Genomic DNA, 17,722 nt, shown 5'->3' on the forward strand with positions numbered 1-17,722 from the left:
ATGCTTTCCTCCCAGTTTTTCCATTTTGTACCCTGTTTCATTTCATTCAGGTAAATGTGTAATCTTTGTGGCAAGTCCTTCCCCCCCACCCCCCAAGGATATACTTGGACTTTTTGGTCCACATGATAACCCTCTCTCCCATATCTTGAAGGGAATGGAGGCAGATATCTTCTCATATCTCTTTGGGACCAAGCTTGTTCCTTACAGTTTCACAATATTTAATTTCATTTGTTTTGTGGTTTTTTCTTCCCATTTGCAATTTTGTATTGATTTCCTACCTCTGCTTACTTCACTTTGCATTTGTCCATATGTCTTTCAATAATTTTCATGTTTTTCTTTCATTTCCATTTCTTTTAGCACAGCAATATTATGTTATATACACAAACTACAAAATTTTTAGCCATTCTCTAATCAATGGCAATCTACTATGTTTCTAGTTCTTTACTACCTTAAAAAGTGTTGCTATTTTAGTGTATATAGACCTTTTTAAAAAATAACTTTCTTAGGATATATTCTTAACAGTGGAGTCTCTGGGCCCAAGACATCTTGGTAAATTTTTTTCCATAATTCTAAATTGCTTTCCAGAATAGTTGAGCCATTCCAAAACTTCACTAATGATGAATTAGTATGCCTTTCTATAACCCCTCTAATATTTACTATTCTTTCACCAATTTTCTAGTTCCAAAATTATAGTCCCACTATCTCTCCAGTATTTTAGGTCTAGATAGTAGCTTTAATTCAATAAGTCTAAAAAAGAATGCATTATTTTTCCTCTTTTTCCTACATTTCTTCCAAATGGCATTGCTTCTCTTAAGAGAACACTATATTTTAAGTCACTGAGTCTTTCAATTTTGGATCTATCCTTGATTCTTAATTTTATGTTACCCTCATGTTACATATGAAGTAAATTGCCTAATTTTATCTGTTTTGCCTCCACAACATCTCTTGTATTCATTTCCTTTTCTCTTTTCACCTACTATCCTAGTTCTGGCCCTTGTCATCTCTAGCCTAAACTTTTTTTTCAGGAGCTTCCCAACTGGTTTCTCTGATTAAAGACTCTCTACTCTCTAATCGATCTGCCACACAGATGTGAGATTAAATTTCTTAAGACACAGCTGTGATAGTGTTGTTCCTCTGTTATAAGAGCTTCAGTGGCCCTCTATTGCCTGTATGATCAAATATAAAGTGTACAATCTGCCATCTAAAGACTATCACAGTCTAGTTTCTTCCTTTCTTTCTAGTTATTTCATGTTACCTCCATTTACTCACAATTCAATGTAGCCAAACTGGCCTACTTATTGTCCCCAAACACAATTCTCCATTTTCTTCTTCAATTCTTTTGCAAGGATCTTTTATCTTTATAATGCACCTTTCTCTGATTATGTCTTTTAATTTGTCTATTTTTGCTTTTTCTTTCTCTCGGGCCATAATTGATACTTCTACTTATTTTTTTAAATCATGAATCATGATAAGATTTTGTTACATATAGTCCCTTATTTTAACTCTGTGTGTGTCTTTACTAGTCAGTTACTTTACGGGTCAAATCAACTAAAGGAGGACAGCTACTTAAAAAAAATTCTGTCTTTCTCTTCAACTGTGTTTTTTGTAAACAACATATTGTTGGATTCTGATTTCTAATCCATTTTGCTATCTGCTACTTCTTTATTCCAATCACATTCATTGTTAATGATGGCTAATTTCCTGCTCTCCTATCCTCTTCTACTTAGCCTTCTCTTTCTTTACCCTCTTCCTCAAAAATTTGTTTAGCTTTTGAACAGTTCCTCCCTTCATCTACTTTTCCTCTTTCCACTTCTTTCCTTTCCCTACTTTCCTGTTGAATCAGATGAATTTCTACACCTAACTGTGTGTATGTGTGTGTGTGTGGAATCAGTTCAGATGAGAGCAAGGTTCAAACAGTACTCACTCTTCTGACTCCTCTCTTTATATCTCACTCCACTGTAAAAACTCTTTTTTTTTGTGCATCTTTTTATGTGGTATAATTTCTCCCATTCTTTTTTCTCCTTTCCCCCTTCTATCAGTACATCCCTCTTTCTCACCCCTCCATTATTTTTTTAGATCATCTCAACTTAATATACTCATACCTATGCCTTTTCTAAGTATATTATTTCTAACTACCCTAATAATGATAAAATTCTTAGGAGTTACTTGTATCATCTTCCCACAAAGAAATAGAAATAGTTTAAATTTATTAAGCTCTTTTGTGATTTCCCTTTCATATTAACCTTTTTATTCTGCTTTAAAAAATCTTACCTTTCATCTTTGAGTCAATATTGTATATTGGTTTCAAGGGGTAAGAGCTAAGAAGTGGAGATGAAGTGACTGGTCCAGGGTCACACAGCTAGGAAGTGTCAGAGGTTAGATTTGAAACCAGGATCTTCCATCTCTACACCTGGCTCTCAATCCACTTAGCCCTTAGCTACACTCTTATGCTTCTCTTGAGCCTTGTGTTTAAATGTCATATTTTCCATTTAGCTCTGGTCTTTTCATCAGAAATGCTTAAAAATTCTCTATTTTATTAAATATCCATTTTCCTTTAAATAATTATACTCAGTTTTACTGGAAACATTACATTTGGTTGTGATCCTCTATCCTTTGACTTTGGGAATATCACATTCCAAACTCTTTGCTTCTTTAGTAATAACTGCTAAATCTTGTCTGATCCTGACTGTGTCTCCGTGATATTTGAATTTTTTTTCTGGCTGCTTTTAGTATTTTCTCTGGGAGCTCTGGAATTTGTTCATAATATATCTTGGAGTTTTCATTTTAGAATGTTTTTCAAGAGGTGGTTGATGTATTTCTCCCCACCCCCCAGTTTCTACCTTGCCTTCTGATTCTATAAGTGGGTAATTTTCCTTTATATATTTTTTGAAATAGAATGTCTAGTGCTTTTTTATGTTTATGGCCTTATGGTAGTACAATGATTCTTAAATTATTGTCTCATTTTATTTTCTAGGTCAGTAATTAGATAGTTTACATTTTCTTATATTTTTCAGTCTGTTGACTTTGTTCTTTTGTTTTTCATGTCTTATGAAATCACTGGCTTCCTCTTGAATAATTCCAAATTCATCATCATTTTTAAAGTGATGTTTTGAACCTCTTTTACCAAGCCATTAATTTCTTTTCATAATTTCCTTGTATTGTTTTCATTTCTTTCCCAGTTTTTCCTCTGTCACTTTTATTTGATTTAAAAAAATTTTTTTTTGCCTTTAAAAACGCTTTTGCTCTTCTAGAAATCCTTGTTTTGCTTGTGTTCAATCTGCATTTTTTGAGGCTTTACTTATAGATGTTTTTGAGTTTTTGTCTTCCTCTGTCACCATAAAAGATTTTCAAAATCAGGTTATTTTTTGTTGTTGTTTGCTCATTTTTTTCCAGTCTATTTCTTGACATTGGGCTTTATATTAGAGCTGGACTCTGCTTACCTCTGGGGAGGATGGCTGGTTGAGTTGTTTGAGGTAGCTTCAGGAAAGAATTAGGGAAAGGGATTATGCAAGGGCACTAAACACCCCCACCATACCCAACAGCTCTGGCCCTGAGAAACCCCAGGACAGTTGTGAAAATCCTAGTACTGCTAATTGCCAGAGCAGCTACCACTGCTCAATCAAATCAAGCTAATTCTCAAAAATGGTTCCACCCTAAAGACAAGGGAAAGTCCCAAGCAGTGGCAGTGAGAGGGTACTAGTTGATCATGGGTACTTTGCTTTTAAAGGCTATAACCCCTAGGACACCTTCTTTTGCTTTTCTTCCTTCTACTTTCCTATTCCCATGTAACTATACTTTCTTCTAAAGGATCTATTAAGAGTACTTATGTGTTCAAAGAAGAAAGATATGAAAAAGGGGTTATGGGTATTTATTATTAGATTGCCTGGTATGTTTGCTGCTTCCAAGGTGGAATGATTTGGGGAGAGGTCTGGCCTCTGCCCTCTTGCTCTGCAATCTGATTCTTATGCACATAGGATTCTTGCACCCTTATGACTGTGAATTTTCTTTTCCACTTCTGGGTAATAGGCTATGGAACTGCCAAATGGTGCCAGATCTTGTGCTTTGTATTAACAAATGAGTCTCCTGGAATCTCTTTTTGACCAAGTATTCAGTTGCCTTTTCTATCTTAGGGTGTTGGTTATATCTGGTGCTACTTCTGCTGTTACCTCCAGGATCCACTGCTGGTGCCACTTCATTACTAGTTAGCTCCTATTTCAGTAACTAAAGACTTCTCTAACTTCCCTGGGCTAGAATAATGACTCATTGACTTTTTGTTGGATTTTCAGTTCAGAATTGGATCTGTCATTTTTTTTTGTGGTTATATGGTATTGGAAGTTTTAGGGAAAGATTGATACTAGTGACCCTTCACTCTACCATTTTGCCTCTGTCTTCCACACCATTTTTCTCTATAAATCTTTTAGAGACCCTAGTTCCTTCAAAGATTAGCACTAGTACTACCTCCTAAACAAACCTTTTCCTGATTTTTCAGTTATTAATTCTCTCCTCACCCCTCAAATTATCTTGTATTTAGGTGTCTGGGTATATGTCATTTTCTCCCACTAGAATGGAAGCTCATTGAGGGAAGAGACAGTTTTTATCTTTGTATCTCCAGTGCCTAGCACCATGCCTTATATGTAGTAGGTGCTTAATAAAGATTTATTGAATTATTGTGGGTTGTCCTGTATTCCATAGGCTCAGCTTGATGTCTTTTGCTGTGTGGGTGGGGGTAAGGTAGAGAGGATTGGGGATTCATTATAATATTGTACATTTACAACTTCAAGAGTCCACAAAAACCAAGTAGGTCCAGCCTCTTCATTCTGTAATAGAAGAGTGTGCAACCTTTAGAGAAGTAACTTACCTAGGTCAGAAAGTTAACAAATAGCAGGGTCAGGCTGCAAATCCAAGTCTTCTGCTTCTGAATCCAGAGCCTTTACACTGTACCATCCTGACTTTCCCAGGGTGCTCAGAATCCAGGGAGAATGGGAGTACCAAGAGTTGGAGAAATAGGATGTAAAGAGAAGAAAGTCAGCTTTGTCCCTAAGGAACTATCAATTATGGAGTTAGTAACTAGTCTGCATTGATGGTGTACTTTTTTCCTTAACTAGAAGTTCCCTGCAGATCTGGTCTAAAATTATAGGTTAGAAAAAATAAGGACATAAGTTCTTTTTTTTTTTTTCCATTTTTCTCATTGCTTCAACATGCAGCCTTACACATAGGTGGTGGCTAATAAGTCTTTGTGAAATTCAATTGTTAGTTTTTCCCCTAAGCTTGTAAAAAATGCATCTGGTAAATACTAGTCTAGTGACTCCTAGGCCACATTATTTATTTTTCAGTTTATTAATATAAGGCATATACAAATTAAGCACTCTCCCATCCCCTGAAAAAGAAGCCAAACAGGCTACTCAGTGTTTAATCAAAATCAAAATATGGATACTATTCTCCTTAGTCTTGTCATTATAATTGAAACATGATAAACAAGTGAAGGATTCTTTTATAATATAACTTGATAGATCCAACCTAGATTTTATGGAAAAGTTAAAAAATAATTTTATTTTTAGATCTATACTGTATCAAGCAACTTGTTTCCACAGATTTTTCAGTTGACTTTTAAACTGGATCACAGAATCATATACTTAAGAGTTTCAAGTGATCTTAGGAAACATTGAGTCCAACTTTGCATTTTATATGAGAGATGTTATATATAGATGAGGATATCATAGAGATACAGACTTAGTTCAGAAAAAACTAAAAAAAATTGCTGTTGAGTAAAAAAAATTGTAGCCATTGATGTCTTATAAAGCTATTCTTGTTTTCATCTTTTTTTCTTGAGGAAATTACTATAAATGTACCTTATAGGAACTTTTAAAGACTTAAATAATAGTTAGATTTACAATCACAAAATAGTTCTATTGGCTTGTTTTATACTTTTGCTAAGAAGGAAGTATATAATCTAAAAGGTACTTTAAAATGAATGAAATTCTGACTTACTTTCAGATTCCTTTATTTGTTTATATTTGGTCAAATGCTTCTTTGTCCAGAACATAGAAGAAAACTATTTGGTAGCTAACCTTTATGACTTTCTAATAAATCCATTATGCTGAAAGACCTGTTTAAACATGATTCCTCACACAATAGAAGAAGGGCTATTAATCTTTGTGTTTAAATAAAGAACTACTGGGTGTGCAATACTTGATTAATTTTATGCCATCAAAATATGAATGGCATCATTTGGTCTGTTAGATATTGTAGATTTTAGCAACAAATCCCTCAGATCTATTCATAAATTGGAGAGAGAGAAATGGGAGTAAATGTTTGTTCGATTTTGTTTTTCATTTACCCTAAAATAATTAGAATTCAGCCAGCCAAAAAGAAATTAAATTTCAAATCAAATTATTTGCAAAGTAATTTAGTACGCAACTGCTCAACCAATTGTCTTAGAATTATTGGACTAAGAGAGGTAGAACATTATTTGGGTAAATGTTCTGCCATGGTAAGTTGGAAGGCAGAAATAGAAATCTTTAGTGAGGAAAAGGAGCTTCTTTGTTCTTCTAGTTTAGCTCTTAGGGAATAGCTCAAACTTTGATAAACCTCAAACTTTGGGATAAACAACTAAAGTACTCTGAAATCTCTGTCAATGTTACTGATGTTGTAATAGTATGATACCAAGAAATCGATGCTGAGCAAAAGGAAATACTTGCAGAAAAGGGTAAGAAAAGTGATAAATCTATTTCAATAACCCCAGTAAAATCTGCCATTTCAAAACCACAGAAGTAACATTGAAAAAGATGTCCTATTGGAAATGTATGGAAGCATGTATTTCTAAAATTCATAAAGATGTGCTTTTAGATGTATGATTTATAATATAGGGTCTTTACTGGTCTGAAATTGTTGATTTCATTGGGATAGGGAACTCTTAGTGATGAAACTCCCTTTACTCCAGGAGACTGACACTTGCTCTGTAATTTATAGACTTAGAGAGCTGACTTAGCTAGAATTTTTTAAAATATTCCGACAACTTTTCATTGTTAACATTTTCTTCAGCTCCAATATAAAAGTCCCAAATCTATGTTCTTTGTTTTTTTTTATTTTAAATTTGTGTTCTTTGTGCATGCATAAGTTGAATAGCCTTATGGTTGACATATGATTTCCTTTGAATGTAGAAAGAAGGTATTTTTTTCTTAATCAGAAAAGTTGTAGATTGCAGATCTAGTCTACTGTTTTTAAGTACTAATGGTTACAAACAATACATTTAGCCTTAAATTAAAAATATTTTCTTTCCTCTTAAAGCATAATTACTTGTTAAATATATTCTCTGAGATTCTTTTGCCTTGCCATAGAGAAAATAAGCTAAGTCTTTGTAGTAGCTATATTTATTTTGTATTGTTATGGATAAGTTTGCATTCTAAGCACTGTGTAATACTTATGTTGCTTTTTCCTTTTTACTCTCCATGTCTAGAGGATTAACATGATTCCTATCCATGCTTACTATGGTGAGTTTGAACTTCCTGTAGAATATTTAATTTTCACCTTCTCTAGACTTAAAATAAAATCTTTTTTTATTATAATGAACTATACAAGAAGTGTATACAGCTCTTATGTGAATGTACCCTTTGCATCTTGCTGATCTTAGAAAGCTATATGTACATTACCTGTGGTGAATATCATAACTTTTCCAAGTCATAGAAAGATGACCTTATTTAAGCAAATGCTAGCACAAAGTGGTTTGTTCTAACAAAGTATATAATTTAGTTTTAGATAGAAACAGCCCCTAAATTTTGTTTAATAATTCAATTCAATAGTCATGTAGTAAGTACCTACTATGTGCAGAGCATTATGATGTTCATATAGGTGGAGAGATTCAAAGATAATTTAGACAACCCTTTAGAGAGTTTAAAATATAATAAAGATAATATATGTACGCAAATTTACTATGATTACATAAGGTATGGTGCAGAATAAAATAGGATATAAAAAGAACATGGGTTGGGTACAAAGTACTCACTTCATAAATATATATCCTTGTAAGTTTGGAAAGAAAGTTCTTTTTGCATACCAGAGAAAGATTAATCAAATGGAAGCATTTGATTTGGTCATTGAAGGATCCATTTATTTGGCATTTATGAAATACTTATGTACAGACACTGTACTAGCTAATAGGGGAAACACATAGTTTAGAAAAATAAAGCAGGAACCCTGTCTTCATGGAAGTTTCAGCCAAGAAGGCTGAATATGACTCAAGCACAGATAACTATAATATACAATATTATATGATAAGTGCCTTAGAGAGCTGCAAAAACAAAGTTCATGAAGAAGGAGGTCATTGAGAGTTGCCATCAGATGTGGTCTTTGCAAGATGGAAAGGAATTCAGTAGGTAAGACAGAGAAGAAAGAAATTGCAGGAATAGTGAATTTTGTGAACAGAGAGACAAAAGAGTGTAAAATATGTTCAAGAGGCCAGAAATGTTCCTCAGGACCTCATGTTTTCCTTTGTTCCAAACTGTTTGGGCAAAGGCCAGGGAAGATATATCAAAGAGGGAAGAAGAGTGGATCTTGACCATGTAGGAGTAGAACAAGAGGTTAAATGCGAGTAGGGTAAAGTGTTGCCCAAATGTACCTTCTGCCCCATTTTCTGGGATAAAAGTTAGAAGGAAATAGCATCTCCAGAGGAATCTAGGGCTTATTTCATTCAGAGACAGAAAATGTGGTTCCACTAGCCTGAGCTAGATTCCCCCATAAGGGAGAAGTGATAAGCCAAGTGACTGGGAAATATTGAATGAGTGGCTAAATGGAGAGATAGATGGTATTATTTGAAATTAAAGGACAAGTTGTAAGTAAGCTTGGGAATTATAATACTTAGCTTCCATTCAAAGTATGATTTTTAGGTGTTATTGGGTGGAGACATTCTCCTGCCTTCTGCTCTTTCATATCTAGCTCCTACAGGAAAACAAAACCCCCAAACTTCTGATTTTAGAAGTCAGACTTCTGTTCTTAAATGCATGGTACTATCTTTAATTAGTGTCTGGCTTCACAGTGGTCTCTTTAATTAGTAGATGATTCTGGCAACAGAATAAGTAACCTATTTTCATGGGATTATTGTGGCCTTTTTTCCTCCCTCCCTCCCTTCCTTCCTTCCTTCCTCCTTCCCTTCCTTCCTTCCTTCCTTCCTCCTTCCCTCCCTCCCTCCCTCCCTCCCTCCCTCCCTCCCTCCCTCCCTTCCTTCCTTCCTTCCTTCCTTCCTTCCTTCCTTCCTTCCTTCCTTCCTTCCTTCCTTCCTTCCTTCCTTCCTTCCTTCCTTCCTTCCTTCCTTCCTTCCTTCCTTCCTTCCTTCCTTCCTTCCTTCCTTCCTTCCTTCTTTCCTTCCTTCCTACCTTCCCCTCTGCTTCTACTGTGGCTTTAGACAATGCATAGCCATTGACCAGGGGACTGGTCAAGTCATTCTCTCCAATACAGAAACCTCACCTGCTACCACTCAGCTCGGACTGAGAAACTCAGGTCATCTTGACTTCTCAAACAATCAAGCCTACCTCCAGGGCTAGACATGATACTGACCAAGGGACAACTAAGGATTAATTCAGAATGAAGAAACCCTTCAGCATTTGAGCTATGTTTCCATGGAAGTGGCCAGACCACAGGTTAAAACTATGCTCCATAGATTGTGCCCTAGTCAGAGTAGGCCAGGTGACTTGCTCCCATTATACAAGAAATATATTTGAAAATTTATATATATACAATAAAAATGAAAGATGAGCAAAATTTATCATGTATCAGGTGATTAAAAAATTCAGGAGTTGCAATACTATCAGACATCATATTATCATTTTATCAGATATCAAATAATACAATCAAGAGAGGCTCAGTTCAATTCAGTAAACATTTATTAAGAACCTATATGTTTCAGGCATATGTATTAAGTGCTGTGGATACAGTCAAGAAGAATAGCAGTTCCTATCCTCAGGGAGCTTACACAATTGGTTAGGGGAAGACAACAAGCAAATAGAAGCTGGAAAACAGGATGAGGGGTTAGGGAAGGATAAGAACACCAGGGGCTATATAGCATGGGGGCACCTTGTGCTGTGCTGTTCAAACCAGACAAAGATGTGTAAAGAAAATTTTAGTGTTCTGACTTAATATCTAAATAAGTGGTCACCACAGGAAATTCCCAAATATGAAAATACCCAAGTCAGCTGGGTATTTATGGAAATTTTAATTAATATAAATGAAGGAATTAAGGGAAGGCAAGAGAGAGAAATAGAGAGAGAGAGAGAGAGAGAGAGAGAGAGAGAGAGAGAGAGAGAGAGAGAGAGAGAGTTAATTTAAACTGCTCTGGCTCAGGCTGAGCCAAGCAGTAGTTAAAGACCTAGGCCAAAGTGGCCTCCCTGAGCCTAAGGGAGAATCTTATCACTCACCACAAGACTGTCTCCAAGCAAGCTCCAGTCCTCCACTGAATCTCCTGAACTGAGTTTAGAATCTAACTCAATTCAGCTCCAAACACAATTCAGAACTCAATTGCCTTCTGACTTTTTACCCCTTCCTTTTAAAGAAATTTTCTGTTATGCCACCTCCCCTAAATTTTCACATCTACCAATTACAGTAGATGCTTTTTTTCTAGGACTTCCCATTCTTAGTTCTCACCTTCTTTGGTTCTCACCTTCTCTGGTTGGATTATATCTTCTGAGTACTTCACAACTCTTTGTTAAGCTTGCCTTTTGTAAGTTACTTGACCTTTTTAGATACTAATTTAACTTTTAGAGGTACTTAACACCTTTTTGTATTAGATCTAAAAATAGATCTATCTTAAGGTTTTAGCTTTACTGTAAGGTTATGAGTTAGGGACTTTCATTGTTCAATCAGGAGCTTACAACTTTATCTTCCCCTAAGGCACTGTCTGAGTAGGGTGGAATAATTTTCCAAGTTCCCAATACATTCCTGATTCATGTTAGACCAAGTCTTTCTATTGTTTCAATAAGGGAATAGCTAAATCAAATCTTCTAAGTCTGAGTAGTTTTTAAGATTCACAGATGCAGATGGAAGTAGACATTTAGGGGGAAGCTAGGTAGCACAGTGGATTGAGAGCCAGGCCTAGAGATAGGATGTCCTGTGTTTGAATCTGACCTCAGGTTTCCTGGCTGGGTGATCCTGGACAAGTCACTTAACCCCAATTGCCTAGCTCTTACCAATCTTCTGCCTTGGAACCAATACATAGTATTGATTCTAAGACAGAAGGTAAGGATTAAAAAAAGAAAGAAAGTAGGTATTTATTTACAAAGTCCAGATACTTCCCTCTAAAAAAGGAAAAAATTGGGTGGAGTTTAATATTCTACTCAAGCCCTCTGATCAGAGTAGAGAGAAGACTGAGGGATCTATATCTATATCTATATCTATATCTATATCTATATATGTATGTATGTATATATCAAAGGCTGAAATTAAACAGCATGATGGTAAGATTTCAAGTGATCAGTTTACCCTAGAAGGGACATCTTATTCTGTGGAGTTCAAACCAAGCAGAGCTCCAGATGGCAAGTGGAGAGAGTTTAACAAGAAAGTTGTATTATATTTAAAGCAACCATAGGATGTAAACCACTATCGATACAAAATGCATATGAAATGTGATAACATAATTTTTCAAGGGAAAGGTTAATAGAATGGCAAAAAAGGCATAGAGTAGGTAGAGGAAAGATGGTGGACTAGAGGGAGCATTCCAGCTGAACTCTCCCAACAATTACCTCCAAAGAATTTTAAGATAATGCATCAAATCAAATTCTGATGTGACATAGCTAACAAAAGGTCATGACAAGACATTTTTCTAGCTTCCACCCCCAAAACAAGAGGTAGTAAGTAGGGATTTGTGACAGTGGGGTGGGGACTGGTTCAGGGGTCAGCACAGCAGTAACACCAGCTGTAGACCTTGGAGGCTGCGGTATCGATTATAGCCACAACAGAAGCAATAACAGAACTGGGAGCTCTCACCAACCAGGTTTGGGGATTGGACATCAGATCAGAAGGAAATAGAGGGGATCATTTTGTGGACACTGGGCACAAGACAAGGTATTGGTAGACAAGTGCATTGCCCATCATTTTGTCCTAGGTCACAATTCCAGGGAGGAGAGAGGTGATGGCTATAGTTTCTGGTGACAATTACAAGGTGTAACCGTGAAAATGTGTAAATGGCCAAGCTGTAAGGTTTTGGCCACACTGGTAAGATAATTTTAGTGTCTTGATTTAAATTAAAAATAAGTGGTTGCCATGGGAAAATTCCCAAATATGAAAATACCCAAGTCAGCTGGGTTTTATGGAGATTTTAATTAATACAAATGAAGGAATTAGGCCAAATGGCCTAGGCCTGAGCCTTAAGAGAGACTAGTCGGTCTTTTATCACTCACCACAAGATTTGTCCCAAGCAAAACTCTAGTCCTTCACTGAAATCCTTAACTCCTGAACTGAGTTCAGAGACCCAGCTCCTCCAACTAACTCCAAACTCCAGCTAAGTTCAGAGAGAGCCAGCTCCTTTTAAAGAGAAATTTCTCTTATGTCACCCCCCCCTAAATTTTCACATCTACCAATCACAGTAGACGTTTTCCCCAGGATTGACCATTCTTAGTTCACATCTTCTTTTGTTATCACCTTATCTGAGTAGACTAAAACTTCACACCTCTTTGCTAAGCTTGCCCTTTGTAAGTTGCTTGACCTTTTAGTGATTAATTTGACCTTTATAGGTACTTAGCACCCTTTTGTATTAGATCTAAAAATAGACCTAGCTTAAGGTTTTAGCTTCACTATAAGTATGAGTTGGGGACTTTTCATTGTTCAGTAAAGGAGTTCACAACTTTATCTTCCCCTAAAGTATGACTAACTTTGGGTGGAGTAATGTTAAAATTCCCAATACATTACTGATCAAGTACCTCCATTGTTTAAAATGGGGAATAGCTTAACCAAATGTTCTAAGGTAGAGTCTGATTTTAATCAGTCCCCTAAATCCCCACCGTTATTTTATTTCTCTTCTACCCTCTCTCTTCTTATTCCACTCTTATTTTTCTTTACAGTCTATTAAATTCCCTCCCACTTTCACTCCCCTTTGGTACTCTCCACCCTAATCCCTCCTTGGTTTTTTCCTTCTCAGTTTCCCTGTAGTGTAATATAGAATTCAATATCCCAATAGATCTAGATGCTTTTCCCTCTCAGAATTGATTCCACTGAAAGTAAGGTTTAAGTATTATCTATTAGCTCTCTCTTCCTCTCCTTCTTATAATAGTATTTTCTCCCCCCCCCCATGCACCTCTTTCTGTGGTATAATTTATCCTATATTTCTTCTTCCTTCAAGTTTCTCTTGGTGTCATCTTCTATACCCCCCATTTTTTACATATCATCTTAAACCACTTAGTACCCAAACCACTACCTATGAATAACTCTTCTGATACAGTTTTTGAGAGTTACAGGTATCATTTTTCAATATAGGAATATAAACAATTTGACCTTACTGAAGCCCTTAACCCCTCCCCCCCTTCCTGTTTACCTTTTCATGTTTCTTTTGAATTTTGTATTTGGACATCACATTTTCTGTTTAGTTTTGGTCTTTTCTTTACAAATACTTGGAAATCTTTTATTTTGTTAAATGCCTATACTTTCCCCTGGAAGTAAATAGTCACATTTTATGGGGAGGTGATCCTTGGTTGTAGACCCAATTCTCTTGCATTTCTGAATATCATATTCCAAGCCTTGTGGTCCTTTAGTGTGGAGGCTGTCAGATCCTGTGTAATCCTGATTGGTGTTCCTTGATATTTGAATTCTCTCTTTCTGGCTTCTTGCAATATTTTCTCCTTAGCTTGGAAGCCTTGAATTTAGCTATTATATTCCTGGGGGGGGGGGTTGTCTTTTGAGGATTTAGTGTAGAGGGTGATTTGTGGGTTCTTTCAATGTCTATTTTGCCCTCTTGTTCAAGAACATTAGGGTAATTTTCTTGGATAATTTTTAGCAATATGATGTAAAGGTTTCTGTTTATTTCTGGGTTTTCAGATAGACCTATGATTCTCAAGTTGTCTCACTTCAACCTGTTTTCCAAATCATTCATTTTCTCAATGAGATATTTCATGTTTCCTTCTATTTTGTCATTCTTTTGACTTTGCTTTATTAATTCTTGCTGTAGCTTCTACTTGCCCAATTTTAGTCTTTAAAGACTGGTTTTCAGGTATGATCTTTTGATTTTCCTTTTTGATTTGATCTCACCTGCTTTTTATGTTTTCCAGCAAATCAATTCTAGTCTCCAATTTTCTTATTATTTCATGTGATTTCTATGCCTCCTTTTCAAAGTGGGAGATTCTGTCTTTTAAACTATTATTTTCCTTTTGAATTACTTGCATTTTGTTCTCCCACATTTCTTCCCATTGTTCCTCTACCTTTCTTATTTGGTCTTGAATTCCTATTTGAGTTCCTTGAGTGCTTGTGACTAATTTCCATTTGGGGGGGGAGGGGATTTTGGATGTGTTTGCTTGTTTGTTTCTCTCTGCTGCTGTCTCTGTAGTCATGCTGTTTTTCTCCATAAAAGTTATCCAGGATCAGAGGCTTTTTCATATATATATATTATTAAATTATTAATTAATTAATTATTTTTATTAAATAATTAAATTATTTTAAATTATAATTAATATTTTATAATAATATTTTATAATAAATTATAATTAATAAATAATATAATATAATAATAATATATAATATATAATAATATATTAATAATATAAAATAATAATAATATAATATAATAATAAATATAATAAATTATAATTAAATTAAATTATAAAATAAAAAAATAAATAATTAATTAATAAAAATTATTAAATAATTATATATATATATATATAAAATTATTTAATAATTTTTTGTAATTGTATATTGTATTTCTTGGGTATTAGTGGCCATTGCTGTGTTAGTCTTTTTTTTTTTTAAATATATTTTATTTGATCATTTCCAAGCATTATTCGTTAAAGACATAGATCATTTTCTTTTCCTCCCCCCCACCCCCCATAGCCGACGCGTAAGTCCACTGGGCATTAGATGTTTTCTTGATTTGAACCCATTGCTTTGTTGATAGTATTTGCATTAGAGTGTTCATTTAGAGTCTATCCTCTGTCATGTCCCCTCAACCTCTGTATTCAGGCAGTTGCTTTTTCTCGGTGTTTCCACTCCCATAGTTTATCCTTTGCTTATGAATGGTGTTTTTTTCTCCTGGGTCCCTGCAAGTTGTTCAGGGACATTACACCACCACTAATGGAGAAGTCCATTACGTTCGATTATACCACAGTGTATTAGTCTCTGTGTACAATGTTCTCCTGGTTCTGCTCCTCTCGCTCTGCATCACTTCCTGGAGGTTGTTCCAGTCTCCATGGAACTTCTCCACTTTATTATTCCTTTTAGCACAATAGTACTCCATCACCAACATATACCACAGTTTGTTCAGCCATTCCCCAATTGATGGGCATCCCCTCGTTTTCCAGTTTTGGGCCACCACAAAGAGCGCAGCTATGAATATTTTTGTACAAGTCTTTGTGTCCATTATCTCTTTGGGGTACAGACCCAGCAGTGCTATGGCTGGGTCAAAGGGTAGATATTCTTTTGTCGCCCTTTGGGCATAGTTCCAAATTGCCCTCCAGAATGGTTGGATCAATTCACAACTCCACCAGCAATGAATTAATGTCCCTACTTTGCCACATCCCCTCCAGCATTCATTACTTTCCTTTGCTGTAATGTTAGCCAATTTGCTAGGTGTGAGGTGATACCTCAGAGTTGTTTTGATTTGCATCTCTCTGATTATAAGAGATGTAGAGCACTTCTTCATGTGCTTGTTAATAGTTTTGATTTCTTTATCTGAGAACTGCCTATCCATTTCCCTTGCCCATTTATCAATTGGAGAATGGCTTGATTTTTTGTACAATTGATTTAGCTCATTATAAATATGAGTAATTAAACCTTTGTCAGAGGTTTCTATGAAGATTTTTTCCCAATTTGTTGTTTCCCTTCTGATTTTAGTTATATTGGTTTTGTTTGTACAAAAGCTTTTTAGTTTGATGTAGTCAAAATTATTTATTTTACATTTTGTGATTCTTTCTATATCTTGCTTGGTTTTAAAGCCTTTCCCCTCCCAAAGGTCTGACATGTATACTATTCTGTGTTTACCCAATTTACTTATGGTTTCCTTCTTTATGTTTAATTCACTCACCCATTTTGAATTTATCTTGGTGTAGGGTGTGAGGTGTTGATCTATTCCTAGTCTCTCCCACACTGTCTTCCAATTTTCCCAGCAGTTTTTATCGAATAGTGGATTTTTGTCCCAAAAGCTGGAATCTTTGGGTTTATCGTATACTGTCTTGCTGAGGTCGCTTTCCCCCAGTCTATTCCACTGATCTTCCTTTCTGTTTCTTAGCCAGTACCAAATTGTTTTGATGACTGCTGCTTTGTAATATAGTTTTAGATCAGGGACTGCAAGGCCCCCATCGTATGTGTTTTTTTTCATTATTTCCCTGGATATCCTTGATCTTTTGTTCTTCCAAATGAACTTTGTTATGGTTTTTTCTAAATCAGTGAAGAAGTATTTTGGTAGTTCAATGGGTATGGCACTAAATAGATAAATAAGTTTGGGTAGGATGGTCATTTTTATTATATTGGCTCGTCCTATCCATGAGCAGTTAATGTTTTTCCATTTGTTCAGGTCTAGTTTTAGTTGTGTGGCGAGTGTTTTGTAGTTGTGTTCATATAGTTCCTGTGTTTGTCTTGGGAGATAGATTCCTAGGTATTTTATTTTGTCTAAGGTGATTTTGAATGGGATTTCTCTTTCTAGTTCTTGCTGCTGAGCTGTGTTGGAGATATATAGAAAAGCTGATGATTTATGTGGGTTTATTTTGTATCCTGCAACTTTGCTAAAGTTGTTGATTATTTCAATTAGCTTTTTGGTTGAATCTCTAGGATTCTTTAAGTAGACCATCATGTCATCCGCAAAGAGTGATAACTTGGTCTCCTCCTTGCCTATTTTGATGCCTTCAATTCCTTTATCTTCTCTAATTGCTACTGCTAGTGTTTCTAGTACAATGTCAAATAGTAGAGGTGATAATGGGCATCCTTGTTTCACTCCTGATCTTATTGGGAATGCATCTAGTTTATCCCCATTGCAGATGATATTAGCTGTTGGTTTTAGATATATACTGTTTATTATTTTTAGGAATGACCCTTCTATTCCTATGCTTTCTAGTGTTTTTAATAGGAATGGGTGTTGTATTTTATCAAAGGCTTTTTCTGCATCTATTGAGATAATCATGTGGTTCTTGCTAGTTTGCTTGTTGATGTGGTCAATTATGTGGATGGTTTTCCTAATGTTGAACCAGCCCTGCATCCCTGGTATGAATCCTACTTGATCATGGTGAATGATCCTTCTGATCACTTGCTGGAGTCTTTTTGCTAGTATCCTATTTAAGATTTTTGCATCTATATTCATTAGGGAGATTGGCCTATAGTTTTCTTTCTCTGTTTTTGACCTGCCTGGTTTTGGAATCAGTACCATGTTTGTGTCGTAAAAGGAGTTTGGTAGAACTCCCTCTTTGCTTATTATGTCAAATAGTTTATATAGTATTGGGGTTAACTGTTCTCTGAATGTTTGATAGAATTCACAGGTGAATCCATTAGGCCCTGGGGATTTTTTCTTAGGAAGTTCTTTGATGGCTTGATGGATTTCAATTTC

General features: G+C 35.5%; 1 protein-coding gene across 8 annotated transcripts in view; it reads left to right on the forward strand.

Moving 5' to 3' along the window:
• STK33 (serine/threonine kinase 33) overlaps positions 1-17,722 on the forward strand; it is a 331,524-nt gene that overhangs the window by 138,868 nt on the left and 174,934 nt on the right. For 4 of the 8 annotated variants that reach the window (XM_056802154.1, XM_056802150.1, XM_016423420.2 and 1 more), the window contains exon 3: positions 7,457-7,490. The exons of the other annotated variants lie outside the window; for them this stretch is intronic. The gene's annotated coding sequence lies outside the window, so the exon portion shown is untranslated. The remainder of the gene's footprint in view (positions 1-7,456; positions 7,491-17,722) is intronic. 8 annotated transcript variants of the gene reach the window in all.

Source organism: Monodelphis domestica, chromosome 6, assembly GCF_027887165.1.
Source record: "Monodelphis domestica isolate mMonDom1 chromosome 6, mMonDom1.pri, whole genome shotgun sequence".
Classification (NCBI taxonomy): domain Eukaryota; kingdom Metazoa; phylum Chordata; class Mammalia; order Didelphimorphia; family Didelphidae; genus Monodelphis; species Monodelphis domestica.